The following is a 15000-nucleotide window of genomic DNA, read 5'->3' on the forward strand; positions in this document are numbered from 1 at the left end:
ATATATATATATATATATATATATATATATATATATATATATATATATATATATATATATATACTTTGTCCGACCGCCGTTTACCCCGCACTTGGTGACCAAGCAACAAATAGTAAGCGGCCGAGACAACCCCTTTAGGGGAACGACAGGGTAGTGGGCTCGGCCAGCACTACTCACACCTACCGCCCTACAGACGGCACAGGTGATGCGAAACCTACCTGCCGGACTCGCCCCCGACAGGATTCCAGCTGAGGACGCCACCCTCAGACCAGGCGGTTGGCTACCTGAATTACTAGGCCCGTCGCAGCATGAAACACCATTCGCAGACGTACGCCTTCTGCTAGAGCGCCTCTGGTCCGAGTGAGGAACACAGAGGCTCTATGCCCGCCCCTCGGACCAAGGGGGGGGACTGGTACCGTATCCGCACCGTGTACCCCTTTAAAGTAACTAGTGCCCGACTCCCTGCTCAGACAGTTCTGGTTTTAACTAATGACGAGTAATTCGTGAATGGCTTCCTCATTCTCACGTTTAATTACCACTGGCAAACTGTACAACACGCTTCATTCTCTCATCAATTAGTGTCATACAATGTGCAGGGCGAGCTTGATTTGACTATTCATGGGAGCCTCTCTAATCTTATGTTTTTTTCTTAATTAAGTATCTGTCTCCATCTCTGTTCATTGTACATGTTTCCCTCTCTTATCACTTACAGTGCTTGTTAATGGTGTTTAGAGTTAGTGATCTATAGCAACCTCGTTAGCCTCATAGTATCTTCTCCATGTTTTAACTTCTTCCTTATTTCATTACACTGCGTTTATGTGCCTCAAAATTTAATTTTCCATGTTTCTTTGCATTATTTTTCCAGTATCTCCTGGATATTTAGGACGAATTTCCTTAGTGTCTGTTTTTCATAAGATTACAATATCAGTGGTATAACTAAGAATGTTTATACTTGATCTAATATTATCCACTTCCTCATTACTATCGTAGGAACGTACACGGGGCCAACGCAGTCATGGGCGACAGTGATGCTTTTCGTTTCTGTCACCCACGTTCTTTCCACACTAATTTTGTTTTGGTTTTCTCTTATTCGAATTTTTCCTTTCAAAAGTAAGCACCACATACTCCACAAATATTTTCCTTAAATTCCATTTCCTTTCATATTCTTTAAAGTGATGCAGGCAGCAAGAAAAATCCAGTTTCTTGTTCACAAGAAAACGCTTAATTATCTGTAAACTCAGGGGAACCATTTTCCTCACAACACTTACACAATGCACTGCACGACACTCGAGGCGCGGAGACTCCTCGTGGCACGGATGTTTCGGCAGGCAAAATTCTCGTTTCGAAGTGGATTTTTCTTTCATCTTTTTTTTTTTAAGACTTTTTTTTTCTTATCAAACAGGAGTTACTACAGAAGGAAGCAAGAGGTTTTAAGTGCTCTGTAGGTAGATTTTTGTGGATCTGTTTCAAAACTAAGGGAACTAACCAGTAGGAAAATTACCAACAAAAATTGTGTACCATTGCTTCATTCGCTCCTTGTGTTCATAACGTTTACTTAATGAAGAACACACTGAGGCTCAAGCAGCACAGAGCGACTTTCGGAACGCAGAAATATTTCACATGACGAAATAGGCGTCCACAATACAAGCTTACGAGGTTCTATGATAGGATTTTTTTTTATAGAAGCTGAAAAAGAAAAAAAAAAAAAAAAAAAAAAAATATATATATATATATATATTTATATATATATATATATATATATATATATATATATATATATATATATATATATATATATATATATATATATATATATATATCTTTCCTCTCTCTCTCTCTCTCTCTCTCTCTCTCTCTCCTCTCTCTCCTCTCTCTCTCTCTCTCTCTCTCTCTCCTCTCTCTCTCTCTCTCCTCTCTCTCTCTCCTCTCTCTCTCTCTCTCAGTACAGAGCATACTCTATCTTCTAGAACTCTTTAGCAGGAATCAAGGCACGGCACGTGTTGAAAATAAAGAGGAAAGTAAGGAATGTAAGTAAGAGAGTAAGGCCCCACCTTGGTCATGGAGGTCAGACTCAGCCTGGCCAAGTGGGAAAAAAAAAAATAATGAGGCGGCAGCTCAGCGCCCATGGCAACAGCAGCCTGTGCTGTAACAAGTTGGAGAGAAGGGATTTAATGAAACTATGTGAAACGGCTATTAGTTATCTATAGAATTCATTGAGCTTAATGATTCAATATTATTTTTCTTGCAACAATTTTCGTAAGCTCAAGGGTAATGAGGCGGTTATCAAAACTCTGTAGCATTTTATAAACATGTAAGGCTCTCACCTTCCCTTATCTGACTCTCATATTCCGATTATTTATTTATTTTTTTTTTCTTAAGATCGTGTACTGTTCTTCTGAGTTTAGTACGAATTTTAATCTTAGTCCCGTTTTCCGTGATGGGTCTTCTTGTTTTCATTTGATTCGGAAAAAAATAAATACATCTCAATCTCCACTATTTGTTCCAAAACAATATGAAATTATGTATGTATAATTATATGTTTTTTTATCATGTGTGCTAAAAAATAAATGATCTTAATCAGCAAAACTCATAAAACTGCCACAGAAGTGAGAAAACACACCGCGAAACTCCAGGCTTAGCGCACTGGACAAAGAATTCCTGATTAAAAAAAAAAAAAAAAACACGAGGCATGAGTATTCCGTGCATGTCTCGGGGACGGCTGCCGCGCTCACCGTGCTGCGCAAAACTTCTCCTCAGACAAATGACTCACCTCAACTTCCTCACTTCCAAAGCTCTTCAGCCACTTGAACACTTAAACGCTAAACAAACCAGACATCTTCACCTGAAGGGCTTGAGCCACACCCAGCAAACCAGACAAAGGTCTTTCATCACTTGTGTCAAGCCTGAATCAATTCCTTGAGCCATGCAGGCGTGTGGCGGCTCATGTCACGTAAAATACTGCGCATGATTTCACAGGTTTCTGCTTTGTTTGTTTGCTTGTATGCCTCTTATTTGCATTATTATTATGGCTGAATTACAGAACTAGAACTGGGCAGACTTCTAATAAGACTTTTGTCAGGATGGACGCCTGAGGACATGCCAGAAACACAGCGTGGAGCCACAGGATTGGTGACCTTCCATTAACACTGTACTAGAGTGTTAGGTAAAGATCATTGTTGTATCTCCAGAATTTAACATTCATAAACGCGCTATAAAAATCAACTGCTTTATCAGTTGATGTATAAAGCAATATCATAATGCGTCAGACACAAAATTCAGGAACTGTTTTTGATAATCCAAGGTTTTGAGCTAAGAAAACATACTTCAGTTCGCAAAATTCCAGTATTTCAGGAAATCAGTTCGCCGGTGAGGCACACAATGCCATAAAGATATTTTGCCGCCTTGCACACTCTGTGAATCTCACTCAGTTGCATCAGTCTTAGGAATTATTTGCTTTTATAAGCAGAGGCTTGAATTTCAAAACAAGTCCTGTGGAGCAGAAATACGTCTTCAGCTGTGCTTGGTTTATTTTTGAAATCCCAAATTGTTTGGAGCTTCAGTCCTCTCTAAACTTATTCGAAAACTTTACGACTCATGTTCACACCTTTCCTCCTGATTTTCTTAACTGATATTCTCTGAAAGCAAGCACATTACTCACACGAGTTTTGCTGACATGAAAGACATGAAAGACATTGTACACATACCCTGAGGGCTTGATCCAGGCAGCTGCGGCTCCTTGACACAGGCATGGCTCCCTCTTCCTTCTTGGTTGCTCCTCCCTTTTCTCTTCCAACCACACCTGGAAAAACAGACACGCTGGTCACAAAGCAAATGTACCCATGCCTGTCCACAAGACTGACGTGCGACAAAGGAGGAACACGAACCCGGTCGAAGCCGAACACAAAAGTGTCACCCCAAAGTATGTCAGGCTGCTTTATTAACATCAAGAATTGTTCAGTATTTTACGTTGCCGGTGTGTTCACTGACATCTCATGCTATGTAGTTATCTGTTCACGCTCAAAAAAGTTAACTACTCAATTTGTTATTCAATATAGTGAATCTTGATGATAAATAAACAAGAACTACTGTAACAGAATAACAAAATAATTTCCTATCCATCTTGCAATAGCATAATGACTGCTTTGTTTTCTTCGTCGTGTTTGTCTTCGGCATGAATGACATCAACAGTTTCATGGCAGATATGGAAAATCTAAAATATGTAACATGTTCTCTTGAATGATTTCAGAAAAAGCTTCGTACACTAAAAACACCCTTCATTTATATTTCCCTTGATTTATAATGATAAGAATAAAGCCAGGTAATTCAGGTTCACCTATGTAGATAGACAAACAGACAGACAGACAGAGAGAGAGAGAGAGAGAGAGAGAGAGAGAGAGAGAGAGAGAGAGAGAGAGAGAGAGAGAGAGAGAGAGAGAGAGAGAGAGAGAGAGAGGAGAGAGAGAGGAGAGAGAGAGGAGAGAGAGAGAGAGAGAGAGTTTTATAAAAAGAGGAGATTTGGCCAAGGGGTGAAATAGAAAAAAAAAATAGATCCTCTGAGAACGCTAGTCCCTTTGTGTGTGTGTGTGTGTGTGTGTGTGTGTGTGTGTGTGTGTGTGTGTGTGGTGTGTGTGTGTGTGTGTGTGTGTGTGTGTGTGTGTGTGTGTGTGTGTGTGTGTGTGTGTGTGTGTGTGTGTGTGTGCTGCAAAACACCTGGTCACACCTGACCCAAACACACCGTAACTTCCGCATGACGCAGCAACACAACTTCAGAGAACGAACGACACGCGAGTTTCTCAGAACAACGGTCGTAAGTGTCACGCGAGGGAAGAAAAACGAGGGCAGGTTAGGCAGAGAACCAGCAGATTTAAGAAAGAACGACCCCTACTAAGAAACAAAAAAAGAGAAAAAAAAAATACGCAAAATGAGATGGGAGAACATAATATTGCCACAACACTCATCATCCTACTATCAAGGGGACGTAACATCAAGGAAAACGTGCGCAGGTACCATACAGAGAAGAAAACGAGCCTGTCTCAAGGGGAAACTATACAAGCATAAACTTGCGCGCAGTATCGGCAAGAGGCTTCGATAAATGGTGCAACTTTGTCCATGGAGATATCAGGTGGTGATGGTGGTGGTAGTGATGGTGGTAGGGGGAGGAGGAGAAAGTGGTGTGTGTGGAGAGAGAGAGAGAGAGAGAGAGAGAGAGAGAGAGAGAGAGAGGAGAGAGAGAGAGAGAGAGAGAGAGAGAGAGAGAGAGAGAGAGAGGCTAACACACCCTCACTCCTCCCCTAAACACAAAGACATACACCGACAAAGAAATTGAAGAAAAAAAAAAAATATATATATATATATATATATATATATAATATATATATATATATATATATATATATATATATATATATATATATATATATATATAGAATAAAATAAAAAAAAACGAAAAAATAAAGAAAGAAAAAGAGAAATGCCAAAGAAAAGAACAGAGAAAAAAAACACACCAAAGGCCAAAAAAAAAACAAACAAAGGAAACTGAAGCTGGAAAACGAGAAAAAAAAAAAAACGACGCAAAAAAAAAAAAAAAATAAATCACTGGCTTGTTAGTAAATTTACGTAATCTTTCATCCGATTGATGGTTTTGGGGACTTGGCGGGAGTGACACGAGGGAGAAAACTGGTACGGCGAGTCAATAGAGCTAGCTACTTAGATCACTGGGTTGCTGGAGCGTCAAGACATCAAGGGCAGGGGCGTAAGGCGACGTCGGCGTGAAGGGAGAGAGGAAAGGGAAGGGAAAAAAAAAAAAGGGATGGATGAGGAATTCAAGGTTCATGATCAAAAAGGTTTCCCGCGTCGCAAGTCTGGAAGCGAAGTAGAGGCCACAAGGATTGAGAAAAGTGGTTGTATGTGGCACATTCCGGGAAGCTTTCAACTACTCACGACTGTCTTTTACTCTATCCTTTCCTGCACCTCTCTCTCTCTCTCTCTCTCTCTCTCTCTCTCCTTCTCTCTCTCTCTCTCTCTCTCCTCTCTCTCTCTCTCTCTCTCTCTCTCTCTCTCTCTCTCTCTCCATGATGTAAATTAATAAACCACTGTATAAGCAAATAGCGCATCTAAACTTCTCTACATCTACACAAAGTGAGGCATAAATCTGAAATGAAGAGACCAATAGGAACTTAAAATCGTTGGCCCACTTTTAGTCATATTCATTATCTGTTATGTCTATATCAGCCTGAATAGTTTTACTAACAGGAAATTTTCGGGCACGTAAAAGTAAAATAGTGTCTAATATCAGACATACCGTTTCGCAAAATTTCACATGTGACACAAATATCTGACACAAAATAAGGACATGAAAATATAATAGAAGCTACAGGAAGCCATCTGGCCTGCAATGTACCAGTCCTTAATGAACATTCTATTAATTTTCTATTATTTTTGTAATTTTGGACAGTCTTATGATGTGCTGTTTGTGGAGCTTATTTTATTCTATGGTTTGTTCCCCATTTACATTTATATTCTTTTTTATGTCGTTTCTGTAACAATACATGGACTGAGTCTGAAATAAAGATTATCATTATTATTATTATTACTATTATTATTATTATCATTATTATTATTATTATTATTATTATTATTATTATTATTATTTTCATCATACCCAGGTTGCACACAGTTCATACGTTTGTGTTATTTTAAAGATTCCTCTTGACCCGACACTTATTTATTCATCTACCAAACACAAATATTCCACATTTATCAAGCACGTAACATAAACACAAAATATGATTTTGATAAAATGGGAAGAATATCGAAATAAACTCGACTGGCAGTGTGTGACACATTTGGCATTGGCCGCGCCTCACCACTTCGGAGTGCAGAATTGGTTTAGTTCCACCACATTTCATCTGGCCTGCCACCTCGTCCACAGCACACCACGGCGAGTCAAGGCAGGCAATGGATAACGAGACGAGGAGGGGACGTGACCATGGCAGGCTCCCCTTGCCGCAGCACCTACACTCTCTGCACATTGCCAGCACGACTCCGACACACATGAAAGAGCCGTTCTAACTTTGACGAAACGAGAAAGCAAATCCTGTTACATTTCTCGAAACCTTTGGGGAACACCTATACACGCACAAAAATGGAGGAGCAAGCTAAGAACAATCTAAATCTTTGAAAGGATAAGTAATAAATTTACGGTTAAATTTTGTCATAACTGCTAAAAACTGCCACTCTGTCTGAAAGCTGAAAAAAAAAAAAAAAATACAACACGAAAAGCCACACTGGGTTCAAATGTGATCCATGGATGCAGAGAGGGATTGACTCCTCGTGAACGCAGCAAAGGTGGAAAAATCATGGAACGGGGAAAAGAGGAAAAGGGCAGAAAGAGGCTTTTCTGTCTATCACTGCGTCAAGTATTATTGCATTTCAGGAAACGGTTATGCAGCAAGCCCAGCCAGACACTCACTGGTTATGATCTTCAAGCGTCAAGCATCTCCACCTCGCTTTACCTTGATAATTGTGCCGCCAAATGTTCGGGGGAAGGAGAGATGTCATGTTTGTAAGCAGGTCACAAACAGATTTTTGCGCTACATCCACGGACAAGGGTGTGAAAAGTGCTGAGGTGACACCAGTAATTTGAGACGCTAATGCTGATGTCTAAGGCGCAGAAGGAGCGTATGTGCGTCCAATGAGGGGCTAAGTATTAAGAGGTATTGTAAAAGCAGCCGTGGCAAACCGTCCACCAGCAAGGCAGCGGGGAAGATGAGACCTGAAAAAATGGAGATGGGGAGGGGAAGAGAATGCAGGGACTGAACGAACAGAGGAGTGCAGGGCGAAAAGACTTGAAGAGGAGAGATGGGAGGTGGAATGCCGGAATAAATAGAGAGAGAGAGAGAGAGAGAGAGAGAGAGAGAGGAGAGAGAGAGAGAGAGAGAGAGAGAGAGAGAGAGAGAGAGAGAGAGAGAGAGAGAGAGAGAGAGAGAGAGAGAATTTGTCCACCTAAACAATACAGAATGAAGCCTTCACTCACGCTATTTGGTTTTCATATGTGATTTACATTATATACACATTGCAAAACATCATATTTGAAAAAAAAAAAAACATCATATACATTAACATCATATACTTAATCCTATATATTTTATAACACATAACTTCATTCAGGATATACAATTCAAAACATCATTACTTCATCACGTTGATTTTAAACCATCATGTATTTTGAAAACATAATATTGCAAAAGCGTTTTAATCATCATATCTTAAGCCACGGGAAAAGTGTTTACGAGCACTGGGCTTAGTTTGAAGATTCCCCGTGAGTCTGATGTTGCTGGGAATAAAGTAACTCGGATTCATGTTGTTAGACGCCTTGTTCCCTTAGCATGACTATCTGTAACCACCAAAGAGATGATTAGTCGGGTTCTAATGATTTCTTCCCTTTTTTTTTATGCAGAATCCTTGTTAATTCCCACTAAAATTATGAAAACCCCCTTGAAAACCCCAAATAACTTCCACTGCATGTTGTTGAATGTAAAAAAACAAGACGGGGAAATGATCAGTCATATTCTAATGGTTTTTCTCCTTTTTTTTTTTTTTAATGCAGAAGTCTTGTTAAACTCCCATCGTATAAATACTTCATTATATACATTTTAGAACCCATGAGATCTTATCCAACCCCTGCCACCAAATCATTAGAGGTACCAACGCCTCGATCCAGACCTGAATGTCCTTACAGGCTCTAACTTACTGACTGCTAAACACGGTGGCATTTATTTCATTTGGGGAACTACAGGTAATTATAAAGAAGGTAAAACAGAACAACGGGCGCTAAAACATCTTAACTATCTGATGAATTATTACCGCCAGTGGCATCTTTTAGGGTTAGACTCTGAATTTGGCATAGAGTATTTAGTTAAGCTTAAAGAAGACCTACAATATCAGTTAATGGGTTAAGTAGTTAATCTCCTTTGTACTTTATATTATCACCATGTTGTTGGTCCTCCACGTTCATTCTTCATAATATACTGCAGTCACTTTTATGCCTTCGAAAATAAAAAGCAAATATGTCGATCTCTTTTCAGCGATATATACGTGTCAAGGAATGTATTTTTTTTATTCTCTCCTCTCACACCCTGAACGAAAAAAAAAAAAAGTTTCCCTCACCGTTGATATAATTTTCACCACTGTTTTTACATTCGTTTGCTTTTTTTTATGGTTTGTTTGATTGCTCGCTTGTTAACTGTACCGGTCTTGAAAAAGAATAAGAAAAAATTTCAACGATAGTTTTATACTGTGTGTGTGTGTGTGTGTGTGTGTGTGTGTGTGTGTGTGTATGCGTGTGTGTGTGTGTGTGTGTGTGTGTGTGTGTGTGTGTGTGTGTGTGTGTGTGTGTGTGTGTGTGTGTGTGTGTGTGTGTGTGTGTGTGTGTGTGTGTGTGTGTGTGTGTGTGTTCATAACTCTTATTTATTTATTCCGTGTATAGCAATAGAGAGAATAGAATATGTGTCAATAAACTGGCCAACCCGATCGGAACCCTTTTGTCCTCACTTTTAGGGGAGTGGCCACTGAATGAACATTTCATCTATTTCCTATAATTTTTGTTGCCTTGGACGGTCTTCTTTACATTCAAAAACACATGTATAAATAAATAAAGGCATAAATAAATCATAGTAGTTATGCCCGATACACATTTTTGCACACAGTAAATCAATAACATAATTTTTGCCATCTAAATCATTACAAGTAGTTTTGCAAATAACATCATACTAAGGTTAATTCTTCAACGTTTTCAGAGGTCATGGCGATGCTTAGCAAGCTTTTCACAAGTGTTCAAGTGTGTGAAACTTCTGACTTTTATCACTCTATTTCAATTTGTGTGGATTACAAGTGGTAGCAATTTCCTCCACAACTGCGTATTTATCCACACCATGTGCATAACAAACTGCCCCGCCCTCTTCAGTCCTCAGAATCCTTAGCCTTCCAGCGAGACTAAAAACATATGTGTATATAATCATATCATTGTTACTTCCTGTCAGGAAATTAAGAGGGGAGGCGGCATATCGGGTGTAATGTTCCCTCGCAGTGGCTGTCTACCTTATATCTGCACACGCCAGATGTAGTCATATGGTCCATATTCTGTAACACTTCTGCGCCGCACATCCACTACTTTCAAAAGGCTCTAGACGAAGTTACACTGCTTTTTCAAGGAGTTTATACTGTTCTAGAGACAGATTAACAGGATAAACACTCTTGAGAACGCAGCTAATCATCTCTGTGACCTTCGAAAATAATCGTGGTGAGAGCAGAGAATTTCTGAATGCAAGTCAGAGATAGAGCAGCATACCACACTTCTTTCCTATTGGTTTAGAATTTACCTTCAATCACAAGTCCTCTGATATACTAGAAATCCATTAATTGTCAGGTTTTGTAAGGAGACTGTCAGCAGATCAAACGGCTTAAGATCGAAGAGGAAATGGATAACAGTAAGGCCAGAGGTTTTGTAACATATAACATTTCCTTCCTGTATATTTAGAATTTACCTTCAATCCTATTTCCTCTGTTGCAATATGAGCCCATCAGTTATCAAGTTTTGTAAGACTGTCAGCAGATAGGAGGCCTTAAGATCGAGTTAGCAATGGAAATAGGACTGAGTGCGGATACTGACCAATTCTATACGTAGCTGAGGTGGTGGGAATAAAGTAACTCGAGTGGTCTTCGGTAAACACAGCTAGGATTCCACTCACTCAACACGGACAGCACTGCGAGGCTCTTCCTTTCCCTCACTCTTAACACTGGTTTTGTATCTCTTGTGATTTAACAGGCTTTAGTGCAAGTTATCTGAGGTCTCCAATGGCGTTTGTAGGTTTCTGTAGAGATAGTTTAATAAGCGTTCTGCATCAACAAGAAAAAAAAAAAAACTGAGTATCAGACAGATTATCTCAGCGGCCCTTGCAAGTTGTACTGGTGAGAAAAAAGTGATTACGAGTACTGGGCTGAGTTTGAAGATTCCCGTGAGTCTGATAATCCTGGAAAATAACATTACTCAAAGGTTCACATTCTTAGATCCTTTTGTCTCTTATCACCAAAGAGCTGATTAATAAGGTTCTAATGATTTTTTTTCTCCTTTGTTACGCATGATCCTTGTTAAACTCTCACTAGAATTATGAAAGCCCCCTTGAAAACCCCAAATAACTTCCACTGCATCATGGTGAATGTAAGAAATAAATAAGACTGCGAAGTGTTTGGGGATACGATCCATACACTCAACCGGACACCCTGATCCAGTACCCACCACTCCCCTACCTATATTTTCCCCGTCAAAGGAAGCCACAATTACCAACACCTAACTTCCCTACTCACTGACACAGACAAGCGGGCTCGAAAAATACTTCCCTGGGAGGCGAGAGAACTTTAATGGGTGCACTACGTATTTCTGGCCGGCGCAACAGGATTTCCGTGCTACCATCAGTTTCAGCGTCGGCCCGAACAACGCCCGACGCCCGCCGACCTAAATAACCCTCCCCACCCTGATAACGCTTGGCTGGCGGCGCCCCTTGGACCGCTGCTGCTGGGAAGGCCGGTAGATCAAACTGCTCTTTCTCTCTCTCTCTCTCTCTCTCTCTCTCTCTCTCTCTCTCTCTCTCTCTCTCTCTCTCTCTCTCTCTCTCTCTCTCTCTCTCTCTCTCTCTCTCTCTCTCTCTCTCTCTCTCTCTCTCTCATAACTAATTAAATTTGTCTACAGAAAAGATCTTTATAAAATACTTTCGTGTGTTTATAAATGAGAGAGAGAGAGAGAGAGAGAGAGAGAGAGAGAGAGAGAGAGAGAGAGAGAGAGAGAGAGAGAGAGAGAGAGAGAGAGAGAGAGAGAGAGAGAGAGAGAGAGAGAGAGAGAGAGAGAGAGAGAGAGAGAGAGAGAGAGATTCACCTACGGTCGTCTGCTGGTCATCTAGCCAGACGTTCCCCTACGGAACTGAGACCACTGACACACCACACACCGGGACAACGAAGTACAAGGTGCCGGTGTGTGGTCTGGAAACCTTCACGTGTTCCTTTCATCCTCGCAACAAATATTTGATGAATAGACGTGGCTGAGTGGGTGAGTGGATGGATGAGTGGACTGATGGGTGAGGCGGACGGGTAGTTGGGTGGATGTGGTTGAGAAGGTGAATGGATGAGTGGATGGATGGATAGGTTAAGGTCCTGCTGATGTGAATTGATTCGTAGTTAAGACGTCTGAGTTTAGAGGCATTTTGGAGAGCAAGTAGTCAGGCCATCAAGTGACGTGTGGCCCAAGCGTCCTGGAGCCTTAATGGAGTGAGGTCTCTCTGGCTTCATGCTCGTCGACTTAAGGCCCTCATCACTTGAGTATCTTCCGCCTCAGTACCAAGTGACTCCCTCCCCTCTAATGAAGTCTGGAAAACCATCTGGTTATATAATGGAGAATATAAACACTGTAGGCAACACTACTCTCCACTCATGCTTCGAAACAACAATAACAGTGACTCTAGGGACCAGACGCGGAGACTAAACATACATGGCAGACATAACAGCTATGACACTGAGCAAATAAATTGAAAAATAAATAGCAAAACAATCCTCGCTACTATTCGGAAAAGCCCTTTGAGAAAAAAAATCGAGTTAGAACCTTAATAATTTTAGCTGTTAACGTGAGACTGTAATATATATATATATATATATATATATATATATATATATATATATATATATATATATATATATATATATATATATATATATATATATTGCTGGACACTTGTAACATAACAAAAAGTGCAAAAACAGACATACATACAGTCGGTTACATCATCATAGAATAACACCAAGAACTGATTTGAGTACAGGAATTTTTTTTTTTTTACCTGTATAGGAGCTTTAAAAGATTGAACAAATTTATGGATGGGGATGACAGGTGGAAACAGGTAGTTATGTTCCTACAGAGACTATCACATGTATGTAGGCATGGTGACTCCTTGCAGTTACCCTTATTTTCTTGTGTTCTAAGTGCTCTGGCCGGAAACTGAGCGCCTGACACGAAGGCACAAAATTACACCACCTTAGACATCACGACCATAAAGATCATGAGTCCCTAAGATTATTTTTGTATCTTTATTCTTTATCACTGGAATAGAAAAACCGATCAGGGAAGGATAAGTCACATCCAAACCCTATTTTAGGTCTTAATAATTTGTCACTAAAAGAGAAAAAAGCAGGTAAGGGAAATTAGGTCATGCAAGCGTCCTGCAATGCTGGGGTATTACGCTTAAGGGTAAACGCGTGATGGTGCGTCTCGCCCTCCTCGACACACACAGGCAAGGCACGTGCAGGAAGTGTAGGCGGCTGGTAAGAGAGTGAGGGAGGTAATTCACCTAACAGCGAGAAGGACAGGAGAAAATATCCGCTTCATTTGCATGCATATCACCGAGATGAGGAAGAGGAGACGTTGAAAACGACGGCGAAACGAAGAGGAAGTTAGGGGAGTAGGAGAATAGAAGGAAAATGAGGAGGAGCAAGAGGAGGAAGAGTAGAGGAGGGTGTTTTCATAATTCGTGATAACTTAACGATGGATTCTGTTTCATATAAGAGAGAAAAGCAGCAATGAGAGCCAGTTAACTGATACCACCGGCCTTTGAAAACTGTCCTGACGAGAGAACAAAGCCTTCAGAATGAGATCGCGCGGCTGCTTGTGTGGAAAACAGGGAGATTATTCCTGACGTCATCACTACCCGCTGCTCTTTGAAGACCCAGAAGCTAATTCACCTACTCTTAAGTCGTATTTCCTCCACGTGATGAAATAAAGTAGAGGAAATGTATATAATGAATCAGACTGGTTTCCTCTCCCAAAACTTGAACTGGCCACACAAATGGAAACACGTCTGCTGGTGAAAAAAAAAAGAGTAGGCTATGTTTTGAAGAAGTATGAATGGCGCCCACCAGAACCACACACGCTCTGCACACATCAGGATGGGGAAACCTACATAAGCAACATCTGGAAGGAGAGTTAAGGATATGGCAGACAATACCTAACTTATGTGAAAGGTGATAAAGTAGATGTTAAATTTCCGGTTTAAAGTTTTCCGTCCAGACAAACCAATAATGTTCCGCGCTAAGTTATGCTTCAGGGATTATTATGAAAAGGAGACTGGTTCAATATCTGGAAGGTTATGTCGACCTGATGGTTGAAGGACTGACATGATGGGTTGGGAGTAAAATGTTGGTCTCGCGACATTCAGAATTTCTAGAGACCAAATGATAAATAGTTTGCAGCTTCTCTTCCTTAACAATACATGTGGGTAATGACGCAGGAAACGCAAGGCGGAATCACAGTGGAAGCGGACTGTGTTTGACTGACACCGTTCATAAATAACAGAAGAGAGTGAGTGGGTGAGGCAACAAAGCACCGATGTTAATAGGATGAAAGCGGTGAGCATAAACCACACCAGCAACACAATGCCAAGGAAAGAAAGCATAGAAACTCTAAGAGGATTGGTCTTTGTCTGTTATATCGCTAGTAAAATGATTTCGCTTATATATTTTCTATGTTATCCAATTAAATTTATTGATTTTGAGTTAATTAATTAAACACTGGCTTTTTTTTTCTTTTTAAGCTATCATCAAGATTTTCCCTCTCTGAGATAAGGATATATTTAGTGTTATCCATTTAAATACATTTACATTTGAAATCACTCGTGAAGTTAGTGAAATTTATCTTCGGTGCAGCTCCGTCTACTGAACTGCCCCGGGAAATTGTTGTCCTCACAGAAACTTTTCGGTGTTGTACTCGTATATATATATATATATATATATATATATATATATATATATATATATATATATATATATATATATATATATATATATATATATATATATATATATATATATATATATATATATATATATATATATATATATATATATATATATATATATATATATATATATATGGACACGTGTTTGTGTGTGTGTGTGTGTGTG

The 15000-nt window shown here is 39.9% G+C and overlaps 1 protein-coding gene across 2 annotated transcripts in view; it reads right to left on the reverse strand.

Moving 5' to 3' along the window:
• LOC135091076 (G-protein coupled receptor GRL101-like) overlaps nucleotides 1-15000 on the reverse strand; it is a 214069-nt gene that overhangs the window by 156544 nt on the left and 42525 nt on the right. For both annotated transcript variants that reach the window (XM_063988443.1, XM_063988452.1), the window contains exon 3: nucleotides 3705-3799. The gene's annotated coding sequence lies outside the window, so the exon portion shown is untranslated. The remainder of the gene's footprint in view (nucleotides 1-3704; nucleotides 3800-15000) is intronic.

This window comes from Scylla paramamosain, chromosome 3, assembly GCF_035594125.1.
Source record: "Scylla paramamosain isolate STU-SP2022 chromosome 3, ASM3559412v1, whole genome shotgun sequence".
In the NCBI taxonomy this organism is placed as follows: Eukaryota; Metazoa; Arthropoda; class Malacostraca; order Decapoda; family Portunidae; genus Scylla; species Scylla paramamosain.